Source organism: Diceros bicornis, chromosome 10 (genome assembly GCF_020826845.1).
Source record: "Diceros bicornis minor isolate mBicDic1 chromosome 10, mDicBic1.mat.cur, whole genome shotgun sequence".
In the NCBI taxonomy this organism is placed as follows: Eukaryota; Metazoa; Chordata; class Mammalia; order Perissodactyla; family Rhinocerotidae; genus Diceros; species Diceros bicornis.
The window spans coordinates 6,521,438-6,543,218 of record NC_080749.1 but is presented as its reverse complement, the minus strand read 5'-3'; the positions used below and the strand labels follow the sequence as shown (position 1 = coordinate 6,543,218).

The 21,781-nt window shown below is 42.0% G+C and overlaps 1 pseudogene; it reads right to left on the bottom strand.

Moving 5' to 3' along the window:
• Positions 1-4,316: 4,316 nt before the first annotated feature.
• On the bottom strand, positions 4,317-7,729 carry LOC131411048 (constitutive coactivator of PPAR-gamma-like protein 1; annotated as a pseudogene).
• Positions 7,730-21,781: the final 14,052 nt, after the last annotated feature.

The following is a 21,781-nucleotide window of genomic DNA, read 5'->3' as shown; positions in this document are numbered from 1 at the left end:
AGAGACTGATAACTTCATGAAGCTGCTAACAAAAAGATTGGGATCAAGAATGGATTACACAGGACTGAACCAACTGATAAGGATGATTATAATTTTTATGATTTTTCATTTGAAGTATTGCTGAATTTTTAATGTTTTGTTTTTTCAGATTTAAGGAAAACTTTTTCTCTTTTCTCCCGAGATAGCTATGACTTACAGCAATTTAGTAAATGATATTTTTGTAAGTAAAATTGAAATATTTATCTTTTTCTCTCTACCTGATCCCTCCAGGATTTGGAAACTCTTAGTGAGTGAATATTGTTGTTTTCATCGCAATATAGTTATTTGCATAAGTTCAATAAGAATCTGTTCTCCTTATAACAGGACACAATTGGAAACACTGGGTCTATTACCAAGGTTGTGACTGGAACATCATATTTGCAATATAACCATACAGCTTTTGAGGAATGAAGATTGGACTTTATGGAATAAAGCCACGTGGAAATATTGGCCTGGTACCTTTATGTTCCAAGCAGCACTTACCAGGATAAGTAAAGAATGTCACTTATCTGGCAGGTACAAGGAACCTCAAAATATTTTGGGGGAACCTCAGAAGAGAGGAATTCACCCAAATCTGTAGGTATTGCAGGCAACGTCTGATGATAAAATCCTTGGCTTGGCTTTCCTGGCCTCGAGAGACCTTTCAAGTTCAATCTGAGATTCCTTATAAAAAGTTCCAGCAAAGCAGATTTAAAAGAGCCTATGTGATCAATTGCTATTCTTGCTGTACTTATGTAAATAATTGGGCCAACTCTATTGGATCTAGACTTATTTTGCAAACTAGTTAGTTTTAATTTGGCTATCTTAATAAAAATGAGGGTGATTTTAGAGAGAAAAATTATATTTCAGTAAAAACTATAGTATACATTTGTGGATATTAGATCCTAGTTTTGTTGTCTTTTGAGGTTTTTGTTTTATATCTGTTGACTGGACTGGATCCTGATTTCTTCTAGTCTCCTGAAATATCTGGCTACAGATGTCCAAACTAACGTTTTTGATTTTTTTCCATCATTTTCATTTGAAATCACTGAAAACTGAACCTGCCCTTTTTCCTGAAGCCTTACAAACTGAAGCTAATAGACTTGATATAAACTTGAGATGACCTGACGACACCATCCGAGACATTTTAAACTGCAAAAGATGCTTTGACGCTGACCTATAAAACCTTAACTGGCTGTCCTCTAACTCAGAAACTGCTTTACAACTTGCTCCAACCATTAACCTTGTTTTTCTTTTGTTTACATAGAAATGCTTCTATTAAATACTTGATTGCTTGCTTCCATAATATAGGCGTGACCTTGAGAGCCCACCTGCATCACCACCTACCTTCCAAAAGGAACTTAATTGAACTGATCTATTATCAGGACTAAGAAATGTGTTCAGTGAGATGAAACAATCTACCAACACAGCTTCTGGACTATGAAACTTCTTTAAGTTTCAAAAGGACTGTGAAACTTTTAGTTTCAAAGGCGGGACTGTGGGAGATCAAAATTTGGCCACCCTGAAATATATCTCTTTACCTTGATTGTTTTCTCTAAAAGACGTTTGACCTCCCCCACTAACTGCCTAAAGAATTTGACATGGTGGCTCCTTCCTGGAACAGATCTTCCATCTGATGGCTGTAATATAATGTAAAATAGATGTTACAATAGGAAAGGCACCAACAAGCCCATCTTATCAGAAATTCTGTCTCTCTGGCCACATTCTCTGGATGGCCCTGCGAGGAGTTGCCAGACAAACATTTACATTTATAAGGGAAATCTCCATTTGTAAAGGTATCTCCCTCTCTGTCTTGGGAAGAGGGGGGATGAGCTCATTTCTAGTGACTTATCAATGTGGAAGGTGATGACTTAAATCTGCATAATAACCTTACTCTTGTTTACTGTGCTTTAGTGGTAATCTCCTGTAACTGACTCCCCCCCCAACATCCTCTGTCATTAGCTAAACATGGTATTTAAGACGAAAATTTCTGCTATTGTGTTGAGAAACGCAGTGTCCCTGCTTTCTCCCATGTATACATGTTATTAAACTTGGTATTATTTTCTCCTGCTAACCTGTCTTGTTGATTATTTGGCCAGCCAGAAGAACCTTAAGGGAAAGGGCAGAGGGAGATTCTCCCTCTTCCCCCGACACCACGTAAGCTTTTTGTAGGATCGGTTAACGCAGATCAAACACCTTGCATAGTATTTGATGTATGGTCGGTGCTCAGTAACAGCAATGGCCACTCAGCCCTGGGTCCTCTAAGGTGATATCACAGGTAACAGAACAGTGATTTAGAGGTTGGTTTTACTGCAAGGAAATTTGCTGAAAATGTGTAGCAGTGATTCCCAGGAGTCTGCTTCTGGTGTATTCATATTAGTCCACCATGTTTTAGTCTTTTATTTCTCCCTAAGCTGGAATTCAGTGCAAAGAATATTTTGACATTTAAATAAAACCCATAAGGGAAAATACTATCTACCCAAATTATTGAGTTTCTGTGGCTGATACCAACACTCTTGCTTGAAAAAGTTAAGCTGTGAAGTAAAAGATCAAATTGGCAGGGACAAAATACAAAGGATGAAACTAATAGAGAAAACTGTATTTCTGGAATATATACATTTTACCAACATTTCTTGAAGGGTCTTATCTTGGTTTGATGATTAGGGCAAAAAGCAGATGAAATGATAGCAAGTGAAAATATAGCTGACAATTATATCAGTTAACACATTGAGCACTTACTATGCTTCTGGCACTGTTCTAAGGGAGATTTTATATATACATATATTTTTTTACTAAAAGAATAAAGACTTTTATTAAGCATTGTAAGTTGCATTCAATAGCCTTCAGGTATACCACACCACAACCCATCTACAATCAGTCAAACCCAACAGCAGTTCATTCTTGCACAATCCATAAGTTAGGGCAAACCTCTCTTCAACTTACAGTAAATCCTACTCAGGTGTTGTGGGCAGAGATTGCAGAATTACATATCATTTCTGATCACTAATGTGTGATGAAGAGCGTCAGAATTATATGAAAATGAAAAAGAAGTGATTCTGATTCAAAGTACATTGTTTGGAAACATTAATAAAAACATCAAAATTAAATAAGTATACCTGCTTCTACTAAATTCTTGATGGGAAAGTTCTCAAGAACAAGCAATGTGTTTCCTGCTACAGAAGGGGGTGGGATTTTTTTTTTTTTAAAGATCAAAGGGATTTTTTTTTTTTTTTTGCTTTTCACAGAATTTTATATTTTGCTAATATGAAGGCAAAAAACAGCAACAAAGAACAATAAAGCATACCACAGTGAGTACACCAGGGTAATGCTGATATTCAAAACAGCCAGATAATTTTGGGGGGGTTTTAGAATAAATGCAACAGAGGTCAATAATCACAAAATTTTAAGGTTAGAGCAAGATCAGTCCATGACTAAACAGAGTTAACATTGTTTATAGGACTATTACTGATTATCAGTACTTTTGTTTTGCAAATGGGCACACACTGGTAAAAATGGAAGAGAGGACAACAACATGCATAATATTAACCAGACACTTGAAAAATCATGAACCATGTAGAACTTTAGCTCAAGTAGTAGCACTAATGGTCAACGTCCAATTCAAACCACATAGTTCACTGATCACAGATGCATGGTATTAAGTTACGAAAAGTTTCAGAACACTTTTTGTTGACTGTGAAAGGTTATTTGCATCTTCGATGATTTCAACTTTATCTCCTTTTAAATTGCTTGTAAAGTACGTATGCTATACTGTATATTTAAAATCAGCAGAACGGCAATATTACTCTATAATTTTTTTAGTTTTGATAGTTGTACTTTATTTTTAACACAAAAGAACCACATCGACAGTGATGATATTTAAGAAAGAAAAACTGTGGTTGTACCTTATTTCTTTCATAATCATAAAATCAAAGCTTTAGACAAAGCTTTCTTGTGAACAGTAATGCAAAATCATAGATAACAGCATACATACTGTGCCAAGCGCTTAAAATGATATTTTAAGCTATATGCTCTTAACGACTGAAAAAATCTGTTTTCTTTATAGTTCAAGTACAACTATAAGCTTTTGTCATACCCAGTTTAAACTTTGTGTGTATTTCATTTTAAGTGTAGGAGTCTAACTCTCTTCATTTTCTTTCTCTTTTTGTTTTATTGTAGCATTTTGACTACAACTGGTTAAAACTAAAATGTGTTGTTTAAATCTGATATCAAATAGGGATCCCAATTTCCAAAGTCCTCATTTTTCTCTTACGGAAAGGAAAAAAATGTATGTAATGGTAGGCTTTCTTTCTCTCCAGATATTCCTAAATCCTTACCCTTCCAGCATCCTTCACCCTCTATAAAAAAATAAGTTTACTCTTCTTTCTTTAAGACAACTGCCTCCAGAGCATCAGCTCGACGGCAAGCCCCATCTGTACTTAGTGCACTGAAGTGAGGATTTGTATTGCACGTCTTAGAGTTATTGTTCAAGGCACTTGCCGAGTGGCGGGGGGCCCCTGGCGTGGCCCCGCGCTCGCGTTCATCTGGAGAGCCGGCTTCTCCTCAGCCACTGCTCCGTTTTCAGCCAGGGACCCATCTGAAGACACAGCAGAGGACTTGGATTCCCTGGACCTCGACTACAGTTCTTTGGCCACATCTTCTGCTGAAGCTGCATAAGGAGGCTTGCTCTGCATCGGATCCTGGGTTTTGAAGCCTCTGCCCTAGTACCTGCCACCGCTTCCAAATGTTCTGATAGCGGGGTGGAAATAACTCCTCCCGGACGCCCTCTGGCTGGTCCTCCGACAGAAACGACCCGCAGAGGGAACGGCCCGCGGCCCCCGGGGCTCCGCCTGCTCTCAGCCCAGTGGCCGGCCGACCGCGGTGCGGGCTACTTCTAGCTTCCCCACCCCCCCAACCCGAGAAGGTATAGGCTGGATTCCGCCCCGCGCCTTGCTAGTCCTGCTGCTGTCACTGCCTAAGAAGGCCCCGCAGCGTCCTGCCGCCGTCGCCACGCGGAGGGCACAGTGAGCGCCTGTCGCTACGGTTTCCCCCTAGGGGCCTCCAAAGCCACAGACTCCTGCGAAGCCCCGCCCTCGGCCGGGAGCTGGGGGCACGCGCCCCAAGCGCCGCGGGTACACGGAGGCGGGGTAGAGGCGCAGCGCCGCGGGCGGTGGGAAGGGGAGGCGCGGCTCTGCCGGGAGAAGCTCAGCCCTTCCAGGGTGTTCTGCCGCATCTTCTCTACCTTGGCAGCTTGCTCGGCCTGGCCATCGCAGAGGTCGATGAGTGGGGTCTTTTCCCCGCTTGCTTTGAGGAGTGTGGGCTGGAAGAGCTTCCCATCAAAATACATCCAAGGACAGCAGTGTTCCCAGGGCACTGGCTGGCCGCACGTGTTGTTTGCAAACAGGGCCGTGTCCACGCCACTCATGAAGTGAGCCGACAGCTGAATGCCTCGGGGATGGAGGTTCTCGATCTTGAGCTCCTGCAGCTGATCAGGCTCATAGAGTTTTGGGGACAACGCCTGGGCCAGGAAGGCGTCCAGCTCCGGGCGACGCAGCATCCGTGCTCCAGGCCACTGCACTGGGTACGTAGGACGCAGCACGGAACCGGGAGATGGGTGGGCACGCTGGCCGGGCTGAGCATGGGGGGTGCGTCCGACCTCATGCAGGCCAGGAAGGCCCTCATCCTGCGGTTCTTGTCCTCCACGGCCCTCCCCAGCCACAGCCTCTTCAGGTTGGGGCAGGTCCACTCGCTGAAGGCAAGAGCTTCCACCAGTTCCGGGGTCTGAGGGGACTTCCCCTTGTAGGCTGCCCACTCTTTAATGATGACTGGAGAGAATTCTGGTGGACGTCTGTTCTTTCTAAAAGCAAGTTGCTGAGTTTTCTTTCTGCTTTCTGCCAAGCTAAACAGGCCTCCGCAGCCATACTGACGAACCGGCTCATAGAGCAGGGCGGGGGGGGGGGGGGGGCAGGTCTTTGCTGGCTTCATCTTCAACAGAAATAGCAATTTGATTTCACCCTTCGCCAGGACGTGGAAGATGTAGAGGTACGTCAGCCCCTTCTTGTGCCGGTGCTCGGCCCCTCTCAGCACCTCAGGCGCGACGCGGGGGGGGGGGGGGGGTGATGTCCATGTGGTTCCTGGTGGGCATGGACAGGAGGCACGAGATTGGCTGGACAGTGCCGAGCAGGCTCCCCTTTCCTTCAGCGAGCTGGCTGCCCGAAGCGGCAGTGGATGAACCTTCTGCCTTTGTTTGGTCTCCTGGGTCTCCCCCTGCTTGAGGCTCCGAGGGGCTTCCTGTCTTCTCCCAGCCCATTCCGTTCCCACTGATATGGTTTGCAGCTCCACCGCTGCCTTCACCATTGTCTGAAGACGACACGTGGAAGATGCAGGAAAGCACGCCCAGTCCACGTGGTTAGGACTGCCGCTCGGGGCCGGGTTGATGGGGGAGGACCGTTCATACAGTGGAGTATGCTTTCCTTCGTGAGGAATGTTACTATAGCTGTTCTGCTCAGTCAGATTCTTTCCACTCGTTTCCAGGGTGAGAGCCGGCTCAGCGAGGCTGTAGCGGTGTGGACCCCGGCTCAGGGTGCCTGGGCCGTGCACCTGTGGGGTCACGGGCTTGGCTTGCAGAGACGTCTGTGGGATGCTGAGCATCTGCGGGGGGCGTACGGTGGCGCCATCCCAGGATTTCCAAACGGACTTGGTCTGGCTGAGTAATGTGGTGGGTGAAATGTCATAGGCTTACTAGTCGCTGAATAACATCCAATTGCTCTCTTAAATCGAATAACTTTGTCATCTGTTCTAGACTGAGAATGCTGGAAAACATCTTTCGCTACGGCATCCAAGTCCAAGGCGTCCTGGACGTTGCGGACGTAGTTAGCCACGGCCTTGATCACCACGCTGCAGGGCGGCAAGACCAGCTGTGGGCCCGGACCTTAAGTGAGGCTAGTGGATGTTCTGGACCAATAAACTCCAACGAAAGGAAGCCAGATCTTCATCAGGTAGAGTGTGATTTCCTAACAGAGCAGCAAAGAGGGGGAAGCGGTTTAGGTTCAGGTCCAGCTGCTTGGCCACCTCGTGCATCAGGTATTGGCTTGTGGTCAGACTTTTCCCCTTCCGGCTCAGTTCCAGGGCCTGGGCACTGAAACAGTAGGGCTGTCACACAGCGCATAATCAGAGTCGTAGGCCACCAAGTCATGGAGGCCGTTTTCTCTGCAGAAACGGATCACTTCTCCCTGATGGTCCTCGATGCTCTGCGCAACCTTGACATGGACGCGGATGAGCGCCAAGCGGGTGCAGCGCGCCGTGCCGACGGCGGCAGGAACCAGACCTCCGGCGGCCGGGTGCCCTTGTTCTGGACGTGGCTGACGATCTGCTGCGCCGTCTGGCGCTCGTTGCCCTGCCGCTTGACCCACTCGTGCAGCCACGTCTTCTCGAGCGCTCCGTTGAAGAAGATGAAGAGCTCGATGTTGCCGCAGAAGCAGGCCTTGGCCAGCGTGGCCAGGTAGTCGAGCATGTGGTTCCACTGGCCGCCCCTGACCCAGTCGGTGTAGAATCCGCCGTAGAGGCGGTGCAGGCATTTGTTGGCGTCCAACAGCAGGCGCAGCTCCGTGTGCAGGGGCCGCTGCCGCCTGCCGCCCACCAGGCTGCCCCGCACCATGGATCTCGGGCAGTACTTCTCGATGTAGTCTTGGAAGCCCTGCACGCCCAGGGACATGGCGGGGAGGGACCTGCGCCGTGCGCTGCTCCACGCCCGGGGCCAGGCTCTGTATTTTTCAAAATAACCATCACATCTATTCTAGGTACTGTTGTCATCATGCTATTTAAAGATGAGAAAACTGGGGCAATTTGAGTTGTTGCTTATTTATTATATTATTATACGCATAGTAAGATCTAAACCAGGATTATAAATTGAGGTCATCTGCCTCTAGGGACCTTGGTTTTAACCACCACACAATAGCTACCTCTCTAATCCATACATCTAAGTTCAGTATTGTCTTGAGGCATTTTTAACTGGGAAGTTTGTGAAGTTTATTTATTGATACTTATTAAAATACAAGATATAAAAAGAATTTTGTATAGTATGATACAGTTAACTCATTCATAGCCATCTACAAGAAAACATAAATATTTTTCTTTACATTCTGTATAAATTTCTAATTCTTCCTACGTTAGGAACTCATGAGAAGTTTTGTTGTGGACAGTGGGAATATTGTATTACGTGCTTAAGGTCCTTTTCACAGCTTTTCTCTTATAGAGATTCTGGGCTTCTGTTTCGTGGGGAAAACACACACAAAGACTAGAAGCGGGTGGAGAAATGAAGTACTACTTTAATAATCTTGGGGAGAGCCCTATAACCTTTCCAAAAGCAGGGGGTATCATTTGGGATGCCATTAGATATAAGTTGCAGAATATACTACTAAAACTGGCTTAAATGGTAGGGAATTTACTATCGTACATAACAGGTCATCCAGATCCAGGCCACATGTGAGTTGTCACAAGGGTTCAGAGGCTCAGTATCATCTTCTGGGACCAGGGGACTTTCCTTCCTGCCTCTGCTGTGATCCTCATAGCGTTGGTTTCCATTTTGAAATGTGTTGCTTCCTGGTTGCAAGATGACGACTTCAGCGCCAAGCATCCCATCCTGACACAATTGTGCCCAAAGACTAAAGCCTTAAAAGAGCAGAGAAGAGCTTTTCTCAAGCATCTCTTCACTTTTATTTAGGTGAAATATTTCCAGAAGACTTGTAAGAGACTTCTCCCTTTATTGCATTGACCAGAACTGGGTCCCATGGCTACTTCTTACTGCAAGGAAACTGAGAAAGACAATAAATGGCGTCATAAGCTTCTACAATAGGAGGAAGACTCTGCCAGTAAGAATAAATGTGAGGATGTTTTAAAATGTAGGTTTTATTACTATTTAGGCATGATGAAGCCGACGGACCAGGAGATGACTGCCATTGAAAAGATAGTTTGTTAACACACAGTCCCCCAAAGAAGGGGGCATGTCACACCATGCAGGGCCACACGGGGAAGCACCAGGGTTGATCAGGAGTCATAGGGAAGGAGGGGAAAATGTGAGCAAGAGGCTTGATTGTGGTTTCCGTGGAAAGGGCAAGGCAACTAAGCAGGCTTAGGATTGGTTAGTTCAAACAATTTCAGCAGGATCTGGAGCATAGAGGCTATCTCTAGTTGCCTGATACCTGGTCCTGAGGTGATTAGGGCACAGGAATGTTGCCCCAGAGTGTGAGAGACCGATAAAGGAGGTGGGGAGGGGGAAATACAGGTTCTAGATTGGTTAGTTTGCATATGAAAGGTGCACTCCTGGGTAAATTGCTATCTCTGGGAATTTAGCTAACCCTGGGAGGGGCAGTCTCTCTTCAGTCAGTGAAGCCCCAGATGTCAGAGCATTAAGAATACAGAAAACAAAACCTCCCAACAAAGAAAAGCCTGGGACCAGATGGTTTCACTGGTGAATTCAACAATAATTTTTTGACTATGACACCAAAAGCACAAGCAACAAAAGTAAAAATAAACAAATATGACTACATCAAACTAAAAAGCTGTGCACAGAAGAAGAAATATCAACAGAATGAAGAGGCAACCTATGGAATGGGAGAAAAAATTTGCAAGTAATATATCACATGAGGGGTTAATATTAAAGATATATAAGGAACTCATATAACTCAATAGCATGAAAATAAATAATCTGGTTAAAAAAGGACAGAGGACCTGAATAGACACTTTTCCAAAGAAGACATACAAATGGTCAACAGGTATATGAAAAGATGCTCAACATCACTAATTATCAAGGAATGCAAATCAAAACCACAATGAGATATCACCTCACACCTGTTAGAATGGCTATTATCAAAAAGAGGAGAGATAAGTGTTGGTGAGGATGTGGAGAAAAAGGATACTTTGCGCACTGTTGGTGGAAATGTAGATTGGTACAGCCACTATGGAAAACAGTATAGAGGTTCCTCAAAAAATTAAAAAATAGAGCTACCATATGAGCCAGAAACTCCGCTTCTGGGTATCTATCTGAAGGAAACGAAATCACTATCTTGAAAAGATATCTGCACCCCTGTGTTCACTGAAGCATCATTCACCATAGCCATGACATGGAAACAACCTAAATGTCCACTGATGAATGACTGGATGAAGAAAATATATATGATATATAGGTATATATATATAATGGAATATTATTCAGCCATGATAAAGAAGGAAATCCTGCCATTTGTCACAACATAGACATTAGATCTGGAGATTTAATATTAGATTAGCATGGTAACTATAGTTAACAATATTTATTATATGCTTGAAATTTGCTAAGAGCGTATATCTTAAATGTTGTCGCTACATGCACACACATACAAGTGCACAAAATGTAATTATGTGAGGTGACAGATGTGTTATTGTGGTAATAATTTTGCAATGTATACATGTATCACATCATCACGTTGTACACCTTAAACTTTCACAATGTTATATCTGAATTATATCTCAATAAAGCCAGAAAGAAAAGAATACAGAAAATGAGAAAATACAGTTAATACAGAGGAAAATGGCTTTTGGTAACCTAGTAATCTGTGTTAAACATTGTAGGTCTTAGATTCACATGGGGCTTTCTACTTCCTGCCCGAGTCTAAACCCAGAAGCCAGAACGCCTATAAATACCAGAGGCAGTGTGTGAGAACAATAACAAATTAACAAGTTGCTGCCTACAGAAAGGGCCTGATTGGCTTGTTTTACCTACAAATTGCAGACAGATCAAAGATACAGCAGGGGAGTCTTCCCTTGTCAATTTGGAGATCTTTCCCAGATATGCTTTTCAAGAAGTGACAGAAAGCACAAAAGTGCTCTTTATACCTGAGCACCATGTATAAAAAGAGAAAGTACCGAGCCCAATACCTGTCATGAGGGCATGGACCCTCAGTGGGGTCCAAAGAATGGTCTGGATTCTGATCAATCACAATAGTTATGTCTTTTCCCAGGAGTGGATTCCATCAAAGGATGAAGGGAGTCTGGGAGGTCGGCAGAAGGAAGAGAAGCATTCTCCTCCCAGAATAGTGTTCTTGGCCAGAAGTACTCTTTTTGATTGATTGGTGTCAAGTGTTGATGAGTTCTGCTGATCCTCTGCTGTGTGCACCTTTCTGTTTTGCCTCACCTCATTTAAGTTAGAAAAAAGACATCCATGAATTAGAACAGTTACTGCTCTCTGAAGAAAGTGCCTGCTCTTTACATATGCAAATGCTCGAGTTCATTTTCCAATTGAGTCTCTATCCATTGATTCCTATGGGGCCTTGCATCTTTTATCATGCTCTAAATATTGTTGACTGCTTGCATTTTTTATGAGCTGGAACTGTCTTATGACTTTGTGCTTGGCTCTTTAGTTCTGTCTCTAGTCTGAGTTTTTGATCTGTGTCTAGAGACTCTGTATCAGTGAGAAATATTTGAGGTAGGGGCAAATTACAAGGAACTCCTTTCTTTTGCTGTTTTTAATTATTTTTTTATTGATGTCATAATAATTTATAACATTGTGAGATTTCGGTTGTACACTATTATTTGTCAGTTACCATATAAATGTTCCCCTTCACCCCTTGTGCCCACTCCCAACCCACTTACCCCTGGTAACCACCAAACTGTTCTCTCTGTCCGTGTGTTAGTTTATATTCCACATATGAGTGAAGTCATCCAGTGTTTGTCTTTCTCTGTCTGGCTTATTTCACTTAACATAATACCCTCCAGGTCAATCCATGTTGTTGCAAATGGGACGATTTGGCTTTTTTTTTTTTTTTATAGCTGAGTAGTATTCCATTGTGTATATATACCACATCTTTTTTATCCAGTCATCTGTCGATGGACACTTGGATTGCTTCCACTTCTTGGCTAAAGTAAATAATGCTGCAAGGAACATAGGGGTGCATAAGCCTCTTTGGGTTATTGATTTCAAGTTCTTTGGATAAATACCCAGAAGTGGGATAGCTGGATCATAAGGTATTTCTATTTGTAATTTTTGAGGAATCTCCATACTGTTTTCCATAGAGGCTGCACCAGTTTGCATCCCCACCAGCAGTGAATTAAGCTTCTCTTTTCTCCACATCCTCTTCAACATTTGTTACTTTTTGTCTTGGTAAGTATAGCCATTCTCACGGGTGTAAGGTGATATCTTAGTGTAGTTTTGATTTGCATTTCCCTGATGATTAGTGATGTTGAACATCTTTTCATATGCCTATGGGCCATCTGTATTTCTTCCTTGGAAAAATGTCTGTTCATATCCTCTGCCCATTTTTGATCGGGTTATTTGTTTTTTTGTTGTTCAGATGTGTGAGTTCTTTATATATCCTGGAGATTAATCCCTTGTGAGATATGTGATTTGCAAATATCTTCTCCCATCTGGTGGGTTGTCTTTTCATTTTGATCCTGGTTTCATTTGCCTTGCAGAAGCTCTTTAGTCTGATGAAGTCCCACTTGTTTATTTTTTCTTTTGTTTCCCTTGTCCAAGTGGACATGGAATTCAAAAAGATTTCTCTAAGACTGATGTCAAAAAGTATTCTGCCTATATTTTCTTCCAGGAGTTTTATAGTTTCAAGTCTTACCTTCAAGTCATTGGTCCATTTTGAGTTAATTTTTGTGTATGGCAAAAGCAGATGGTCTACTTTCATTCTTTTGCATGTGGCTGTCCAGTTTTCCCAGCACCATTTATTGAAGAGACTTTCCTTTCTCTATTGTATGTTCTTAGCTCCTTTGTCAAAGATTAGCTGTCAGTATATGTGTGGTTTTATTTCTGGACTTTCAATTCTGTTCCATTGATCTGTATGTTTTTGTAACAGTACCATGCTGTTTTGATTATTATAGCTTTGTAGTATATTTCGAAGTCAGGGATTGTGATGCCTCCAGCTTTGTTCTTTATTCTGAGGATTCCTTTAGCTATTCAGGGTCTTTTCTTGCCCCACATGAATTTTAGGATTCTTTGTTCTGTTTCTGTGAAGAATGTCTTTGGGATTCTGATTGGGATTGCATTGAATCTGTAGATTGCTTTAGGTAGTATGGACATTTTAACTGTGTTTATTCTTTCAATCTATGTGCATGGCATATCTTTCCATTTCTTTATGTCTTCATCGATTTCTTTCTATAATGTCTCATAATTTTCATTGCATAGGTCTTTCACCTCCTTGGTTAAATTTATTCCTAGATATTTTATTCTTTTTGTTGCAATTGTAAATGGGATTGTCTTCTTGAGTTCTCTTTCTGTTAGTTCCTTGTTAGAGTATAGAAATGCAACTGATTTTTGTAAGTTGATTTTGTATCCTGCAACTTTGCTGTAGTTGTTGATTATTTTTAATAGTTTTCCAATGAATTCTTTAGAGTTGTCTATGTATAAGATCATATCATCTGCAAACAGTGAGAATTTCACTTCTTCATTGCCTATTTGGATTCCTTTTATTCCTTTTTCTTGCCTAATTGGTCTGGCAAGAACCTCCAGTACTATGCTGAATAAGAGTGGTGAGAGTGGGCACCCTTGTCTTGTTCCTGTTCTTAGAGAGATGGCTTTCGGTTTTTCCCTTTGAGTGTGATGTTGGCTGTGGTTTTGTCATATATGGCCTTTATTATGTTGAGGTACTTTTCTTCTATACCCATTTTGTTGAGAGTTTTTATCATAAATCGATGTTGGATCTTGTCAAATGCTTAATCTGCATCTTTTGAGATGATCATGTGGTTTCTATTCCTCATTGTGTTAATGTGGTGTATCACATTGATTGATTTGCAGATGTTGAACCATCCCTATGCCCCTGGTGTAAATCCCATTTGATCATAGTGTATGATCTTTTTAATGTAATGCTGTATTTGGTTTGTAAATATTTTCTTGAGGATTTTTGCATCTGTGTTCATCAGGGATATTGGTCTGTAATTTTCATTCTTTGTATTGTCCTTGTCTGGCTTTGGTATCAGAGTGATGTTTGCCTCATAGAATGTGTTAGGAAGTGCTCCATCTTCCTCTATTTTTTGGAATAGTTTGAGAAGGATAGGTATTAAATCTTCTTTGAATGTTTGGTAAAATTCTCCAGAGAAGCCATCTGGTCCTGGACTTTTATTTTTTGGGAGGTTTTTGATTACTGTTTCTATCTCTTTACTTCTGATTGGTCTATTCAGATTCTCTATTTCTTCTTCTTTTTTTTTTTTTTTGTGAGGAAGATCAGCCCTGAGCTAACATGCATGCTAATCCTCCTCTTTTTGCTGAGGAAGACTAGCTCTGAGCTAACATCTATTGCCAATCCTCCTCCTTTTCTTTCCCCAAAGCCCCAGTGGGTAGTTGTATGTCATAGCTGCACATCCTTCTAGTTGCTGTATGTGGGACGCGGCCTCAGCATGGCTGGAGAAGCGGTGCGTCGGTGTGCGCCCAGGATCCAAACCCCGGGCCACCAGTAGTGGAGCGCGCGCACTTAACCGCTAAGCCACGGGACCAGCCCCACAGCTGAGTAGTTTTATCAGCCTGCTTCCTACCACTGTGGTGAGTCCTGTCCTACAGACATTCTTTAACAGCAGCAGACCGATGAGAAGAGAAAGGGAACAGGAAGGGAGACTGGAGTCAAGATCGCATCATCTTCAGAATCAAACAGACCTGGTGATGCTCGTTGTTGTTCCCTGAGCTTGGCCTCCTGTGAGTTGTGCAACGTCGGCTCACTTATTTAACCTCTGATCCTCAGTTTCCTCATCTCTAAACTAAGGATACTATTACCAATCTCATAGTGTTGTTATGGATATTAGATAAAATAATGTTTTATTATTTTATAATGTAACAATTAAGTAAAGCACACAGCGCCCATGGTTTGTTCTGTACATGGCAATTGCGTTATTGGTAATTCTCTCATTCTCTTTCTCTTTCTTTTTGGTTATTGTGAATTTCAAACAATAGTTCCCATCTTGGCTGCACGTTGTAATCACCTAGGAAACCTTTAAAAGCACTGATACCTGGGTCCCACCCCCAGAGTTTCTGATTTCATTAGCCTAAGATCTGATATTAGTGAAATCCTCCAGCTGATTCTAATGTGTAGCTAAAGTTGAGAATCAATATAAGATTTTATAAATGACCACCACCTGAACCTTCTCAGTGGCCTACCCTTTCAGTTCACCTCTAGATGGTTCATGCACAGGCAGAGTAGGGCTGACCCAGAAAGTGGGCTCTTAGGAGTTTGTCAAGTCCTTTCCCCAGAACGGCCCCTCCCAAAGCCCCCTCACATACCCACAATACCTCTAATCTAGTAATATTTTTTAGTACAGCATTACACAATCCTGTTAAGACATGTTGGCTTTGTTGTGTTTTGTTGGGATGGGGTACTCATTCACATAATGTCAGGTGCACCATCCACCCATTGTCATGACACATAGTTTGTCAGGGCAAGTGAGAGATCCAGAGAGCAGAGATCAGACTCATTGAACTGGGGCAGGGGGAGGGGAACTACCGTCAGAAGTGTGGGGGCCAGAGAGAGTAAACTTAGATGAGTGCACCTTTGTGAAAGCTGAGACCAACCTTGAAAGGAAGGTAGAAGGGGTAAGGAAGGAGGGGTGGGAAGAAGGGAGTTTAGAAAAAAAAGAGTTCAGAATAGAAGGGCTGAAGGACCCAGAGGCAAAACAGTGACTGTCCACTGTAGTTCCATACACAGTGCATGTAGACCGTACGCCATGTTTTTGTGCAGTAGCTACATTGTCTTATGCCATCTAGAGTATAGAGGCCAGCATCCTTCCTATAATTAGGGGATATAGGAGTCCTGGCAGAGGGGCAGAATTTTGATAACACCAACATAATTAATTATGTTGCTTAATCACTTGAGTGTTTAATTAAGTAGCTTAGTTACTCAGTCAACCTGTAGGCAATTTCTGAGCATGTATTAAATGCAAGGCACCCTGCAGAGGCTCTGAGTGTCTGAGTGCATCCAGTCTTCCAGACTTGTACCTAAAGGAAGCAGCTGCTGCTCCTGTTTGTTACTGGTGACTATGAATTAAACTCATTGGAGGGGGTGGTGGGCAGTGGAGGGGGAAACAGCTGGCAAGTCAGGGATTCTGCCTTTAGTGCTGGCTCAGTGACCCACCGGCCACGTGACTTGGAGGGAGTTGCCTCCTCTCTCTGATTACTAGTCTTCTGGCATAGACAATATATATATATCGAACTAGATCTTTCCCTCCCAGTGCTGACATTTCCAGATTCTATGATACTGTACTCAGACACTTAGAAAGTGAACAATACGAAGAGATAACATTGATTGACATTGTTTGGAAGATCCTCAGCAAAAATCTTCAAAAAGTTCCTGAAAAATCTAAAAGTCATGTAATGATTTTTTTCCCCCTGGGGATCACGTTGGAATTCTAGACCCAAACCATTATTGGACAGTAAGTTACCCAACAAAGGACTCTGAACTTCTTTATGTAACAAAGACCTATAGGGGAACATATGACAGAAATCCCTTACAAGCTCTCTTTCATTTATAATTTTGCCTTTTGTAGCCCATGCAGGCAAAGAAAGTTATGACAGAATTGCAGACCTAACCTGGGGTAGGGTTTACAACTGAATTTCACCTGGAAATCTCTCCGTGAAGGCGGCTGATACAAAGAAATCCCTTCACGCTTGGCTTCTTGAGGAAATTCCCTGGGGCTTGGCTCTGAGTTACAGGCTGGTCTTGGTCTCCACCCTTTTCACGAGGCAAACCGTGCCGCTCTGGTGACAAGGAGTATTTGACCTATCCTTCTTCAGGGTGACTGAAGACCTATCACTTCAAGGGTGATTGACCTATCCTTCTTCAGAATGAGGCCAGGGCAGCATTTAGCAATCTCTAGCTTTTGTTTGGTGCAGTGCCTTTGATGTACCTCTCTGCTTCATTATGATGTACAATACACAAATCAGGACACATGTTGTCCCAGAAAAAACAGGTCTCCTGAATGGTGGCCGGAACACATGGGCACACCTGTCTGATGGCAGCAGAGCTGAGGAGCAGCCAATGCAGCTCAAGTCTGGCTTCCTTTATACGTCTCTGCAGCCTGATTATTCCCATTGGTGACCTCACCCATTTCCCCTATCCAGACCTCTAGTCTCTGAGTTTAGAATAGTGGCATTCATGTAGCTGACCAGGAATGTTTTATCCAAGTTAGTTATCTCAGAGATAAGATCACTCATATCCCTTCTTCAAGTAATGAAAACATTCAAAACTTAGTACAATGTGTGGTAATCAAAAAAATGTGGTGCTGGCATAAAGACAGACATACAGACCAATGAAATAGAAGAAAGAACCCAGAAATAAACCCTTGTGTATATCAAATAATTTTCTACGTGGGTGCCAAGACCACTCAATGGGGAAAGGACAGTCTTTTCTACAAATGGTGTTGGGAAAACTGGATATTCACATGTGGGGAAAAAAAAAATGAAGCTGGACCCTTACCTTACATTAAACAAAAATTAACTCAAAATGGATCAAAGACCTAAATGTAAGAACAAAACTTATAGAATTCTGAGAAGAAAACATAAGGGAAAAATCTTCATGGCATTGGATTTTGACACCAAAAGCAGAGGCAATAAAAAAAATAGACAAATTCAACCTCGTCAAAATTAAAAACTGTAATACGTCAAAGGACCCTATGAATGGAATGAAATGGCAACCTATGGAATGGGAGCAAATATTTGCCAATCATATATCTCTTGGAGATGAAACCCAAAATATATAAAAAACTCCTGCAACTCAAAAACAAAAAAAACAACTCGATTAAGAAATGCAATTTTACTACATGAAAATTTTAAAAATAAAATGTAAAAAGTATGCTGTATGTTACTCCATTATTCAAGAATCTTTTTAATTTCTCATTTGATACTGAATAAAATTCAAACTTCAAAATTACCTTTCCTCTTTCATCTTCTGTCACTTAGCATGTAATCATCAAACAGTCAGTTAATAAATATTTGTGTGATTTATGCCTCAGATTTTACATTTATACTTAAAAAAATGAAAACAGTTTTTTTTTTTTTTTACTCCCCCGTGAAGAAATTCACTTGTTTTTGCCTTGTAAAAACTACCTAACTTCTCTCCAGGGAAGCATCATCTGGAAGTTATTTTCTCACACTAGGATTCATGTGTATTGAGGCAGTACTTTTTTTTCTTTAAAGAAAGGAGGCGTGGCCTGTTTTAAGAATCTCTGCCTGGGTTAGATGAAGTGAGGGAGTGAAAAACTGTTAGTGCTGATCTCTAAAGACCAGGGTTCCAATTCAAGATGAGAGAAAAGCAAAGGAAGGGCTTTCAAAGCAAAAAAAAAAACCCAGCAAATGCAAAGCCACATGAATCTGCAGGCAATTCAGTATTGTTGAAATGCAAACTGGTATGGGGTGGGGTGAGAGGAAGGAAAACGAGAGAGGAGACGCAACTGGGGATGCCTATTGGCAAAAAATAGATAACAAGTGCCTTGTAACCATACCAAAGAATTTAAGTTTATACTTAAAGATGACAAGCAAGGGATCAATGTTCACATGAGATCACTCTGACAACAGCGGGGAGGATGGATGGAAGAGGAGGTGAGACTCAAGAAGGGAGATCAGCAGTAATTCAGCTGAGAAGCAGGTACTTGTGACAATCTGGTTGACTTGAAGGCAACAAACGTGAATAAAATATAGGCGGTGGAATGGAGAGGTCTTAGTAACTGACCACCCGCGGGAGATTCAACTGGAGACTGCTGGGATGTTTTCCGGATCCTCAGCTTAATCATCATGCACTGAGACGGGAAGGAGGGTGAGTGTTGGAGTGGTTGTGTAGAGGGATGTAGGGGGGCCCTAGGCCAATACATTTAGGCAGAGATGCCCTATCTCTTGGCTTATTCTAGCAAGATCACCTGGATAAAACTTGTACTCTGAAACAATAACATTCTGCTCCTTGGTCCTTGTAAGTACTTCTATTACAACGCTCTGGAGTAAGACTAACATCTCTATTTAATTTCTGGATTGCTTACGCAGATTCGATGTTGTTTTCCTAGGAAAACTCCAGTATCCTCAAGTTGCATGAGTGTTACTTAAGGTAATCACCAATGCAGTGTGAGGGAACCTGCTGCCAGTCCTCAAGGACCCCCCAGGCACTCCTCAGGAACATGTACTGATCAAGCTCTGTGCCTGTGTTCCTCTAAAGCCAGTCGTCGATGTACAACACCCCAAATCTAGTACCTTAGCTTTTCCACGGTGTCACTATTGTTCTCTCTGATATCACCTTTACCCTCTCCTTGTAGCTCACTTCTTTTCCCTGGGCCAGAGATACTGCTATAACTAAACAGTAAAACTGGTCCCTCATCAGCATTTGGAATAATAACAGATTACTGTTTCAGTGGAGCAGTCCCTTTTCAAGGCTGCCTGACATGTCTCCCTTAACCTCCTGCCCTTAGAGTGACATTCTCACTGGCTTCTCAGTAAAGAAGTACTCCTCTCCATACACAGTTGTTTTGTAGGATTTGCTAGGGATTAATTATTTCCTTTCAGCTGCAATTTGTCAGAGACCACGAACGAACAAAGAGGAACGTCAAGGAATCGGAGATAGACTCTGTTTGCCTTTGTCTGGCATTCACCCCTATTCACCAGGCCAAATTTCTTGATGCTGTTGTGACAAGGCATTGTCGTGGGTGGAAAGCTTGGAGCTATAATGTATGCTGCTGCCACACACAGCTGGCTCTGTCTGCTTAGAGCTGGAATGGAAGGAACCCGCCTGTTAATTTGTGTATAAACACACGTTAATCCCTCATTTGCACCCTGGGTAGCTGGTTTGTTCATGCACACAAAGGAACCTAGTAGGCTTTGGCCCTTTGGCATTCTAGAGCTGAGATTCTCATTAGGAACTGCAATTTCCTCTCTGATTCAGCAGAACAAGCACCATGGGCTCCAGGCCCAGCCTCTCATTCTCTCCCTATTTAATATAATAATAATAACAATAATAATAACAATAATAATAATAATTAGTATTTTTTGAGCCCTTTTTAGGACCAGATCTGTGCCTAGCAATGGATATGTTCCCCATCTCTAAAATTTCCCCAGACCACTTGCCATCTAGCTGTCTGGACACGATGATTGCTGCCCTAATTTCCCCCAGCATTCTCATCCCTCTTTGGATCTATGCTTCAGTTCCTGGGCCCTCAGGGGCCACCACTCTAACTGTTCTCTTCCTCAACTCCGTCCCAGCACACTCCACCCCACATAGTCCTGGGATCATGGACATTGTGGCTGTAAGAATCTATCCAACAGCCAGGCTACCTCCAGCTGATAATTATAGTGAAATTTAAATTTGATTCAAATTATATCATTTATATTATTATTAAGAAATTTAATTGGAATTAAGTTTATATTTAATTATAATCATTAATATATTATAAATTTAATTTTTAATAAATTTAATTATAATTAAATAATTTTTAAAACAAAAGCAACAAATACTCAAAATTCATCATTTCCTAATGATTTTACTACATCTATTTTCTCTACTCTTGAGATAATTTGCATGTATTGTTGTATGTATACAGTAGAAATACACAGAATGGTGTTCTCTATTGTGCATCTCTTCCCAGCTCTGGAGTCAGTGACATCATATTAATAGTTTACATTCAGCCCTGGGAATATTTACACAAGAGAAATAGACAAATTCTACAAATCAAGGCTTGGTTTATTGTTTTGTTGATTGTCTACACCGGGGAGCACCAAACTAAGGCAAGTGGGTCACATGTGGCTTGTAAGCTAAGAATTAGCTTTGCATTTTCAAAGGGCTGTAAACTAAAAACAAGGAACAATATGCTACACAGACCTTATGTGGCCCAGAAAGCTTAAAATATTTACCACGTGGCCCTTTACAGAAAATTTGCTCACCCGTAGTCTAGAGCATGGCTTGACACGTTATGGCTATTGGCCAAATCCAGCCTGCCACTTGTTTCTGTAAATAACGTGTAATTGGACATAGCCAGGCCCATTCACTTGTGTTTTGCCTATGGCTGCTCTCGAGCTTCAGCGGCAGAGCAGGGTAGTTGCGGCAGAGACTACTTGGCCTGCAAAGCCTAAAATGGTTACGATCTAACACTTTACAGTAAAAGTTTGCTGACCCTTGTCTAGACTAAAGAAAATAATGGAGAAAAGTTAATAATGCAGATTAAATTTCAAAATATGTTGTGTCTGTAGCTGTTCCATTCCAAATAGCACAAAAATACATACACACGCACACGCATACATACGCACATTCTATTTTGTTCAGAGAGCCAGTTTTTAAACATTTACCAACATACCACCCAACTAATTAACAGGACCTGGTAAAGCTACTACGCACAGAAACTGTAGTACCACTTGGATTGTAAAAGGAGGATAAAAATCCTATAAAAAGGGAAGAGGCAATAATATTAACAAATATCATTTTTTAAATTGAGGTCACATTGATTTACAATATTATGTAAATTTCAGGTGTACATCATTATATTTCAACTTCTGTATAGACTGAATCATGTTCACCACCAAAAGTTTAGTTGCCATCCATCCCCATACATGTACGCCCCTTTAACCCTTTTGTCCTCCCCCTTTCCCCTTCTCCTCTGGTAACCACTAATCTGTTCTCCATATCTATGTGTTTGTTCATTTGTTTATCTTCCACATATAAGTGAAGTCATAGGATAATTGTCTTTCTCCATCTGAATTAGTTCACTTAACATAATACCCTCAAGGTCCATCCATGTGGTCACAAATGGCAACATTTCATGTTTTTTCATGGCTGAG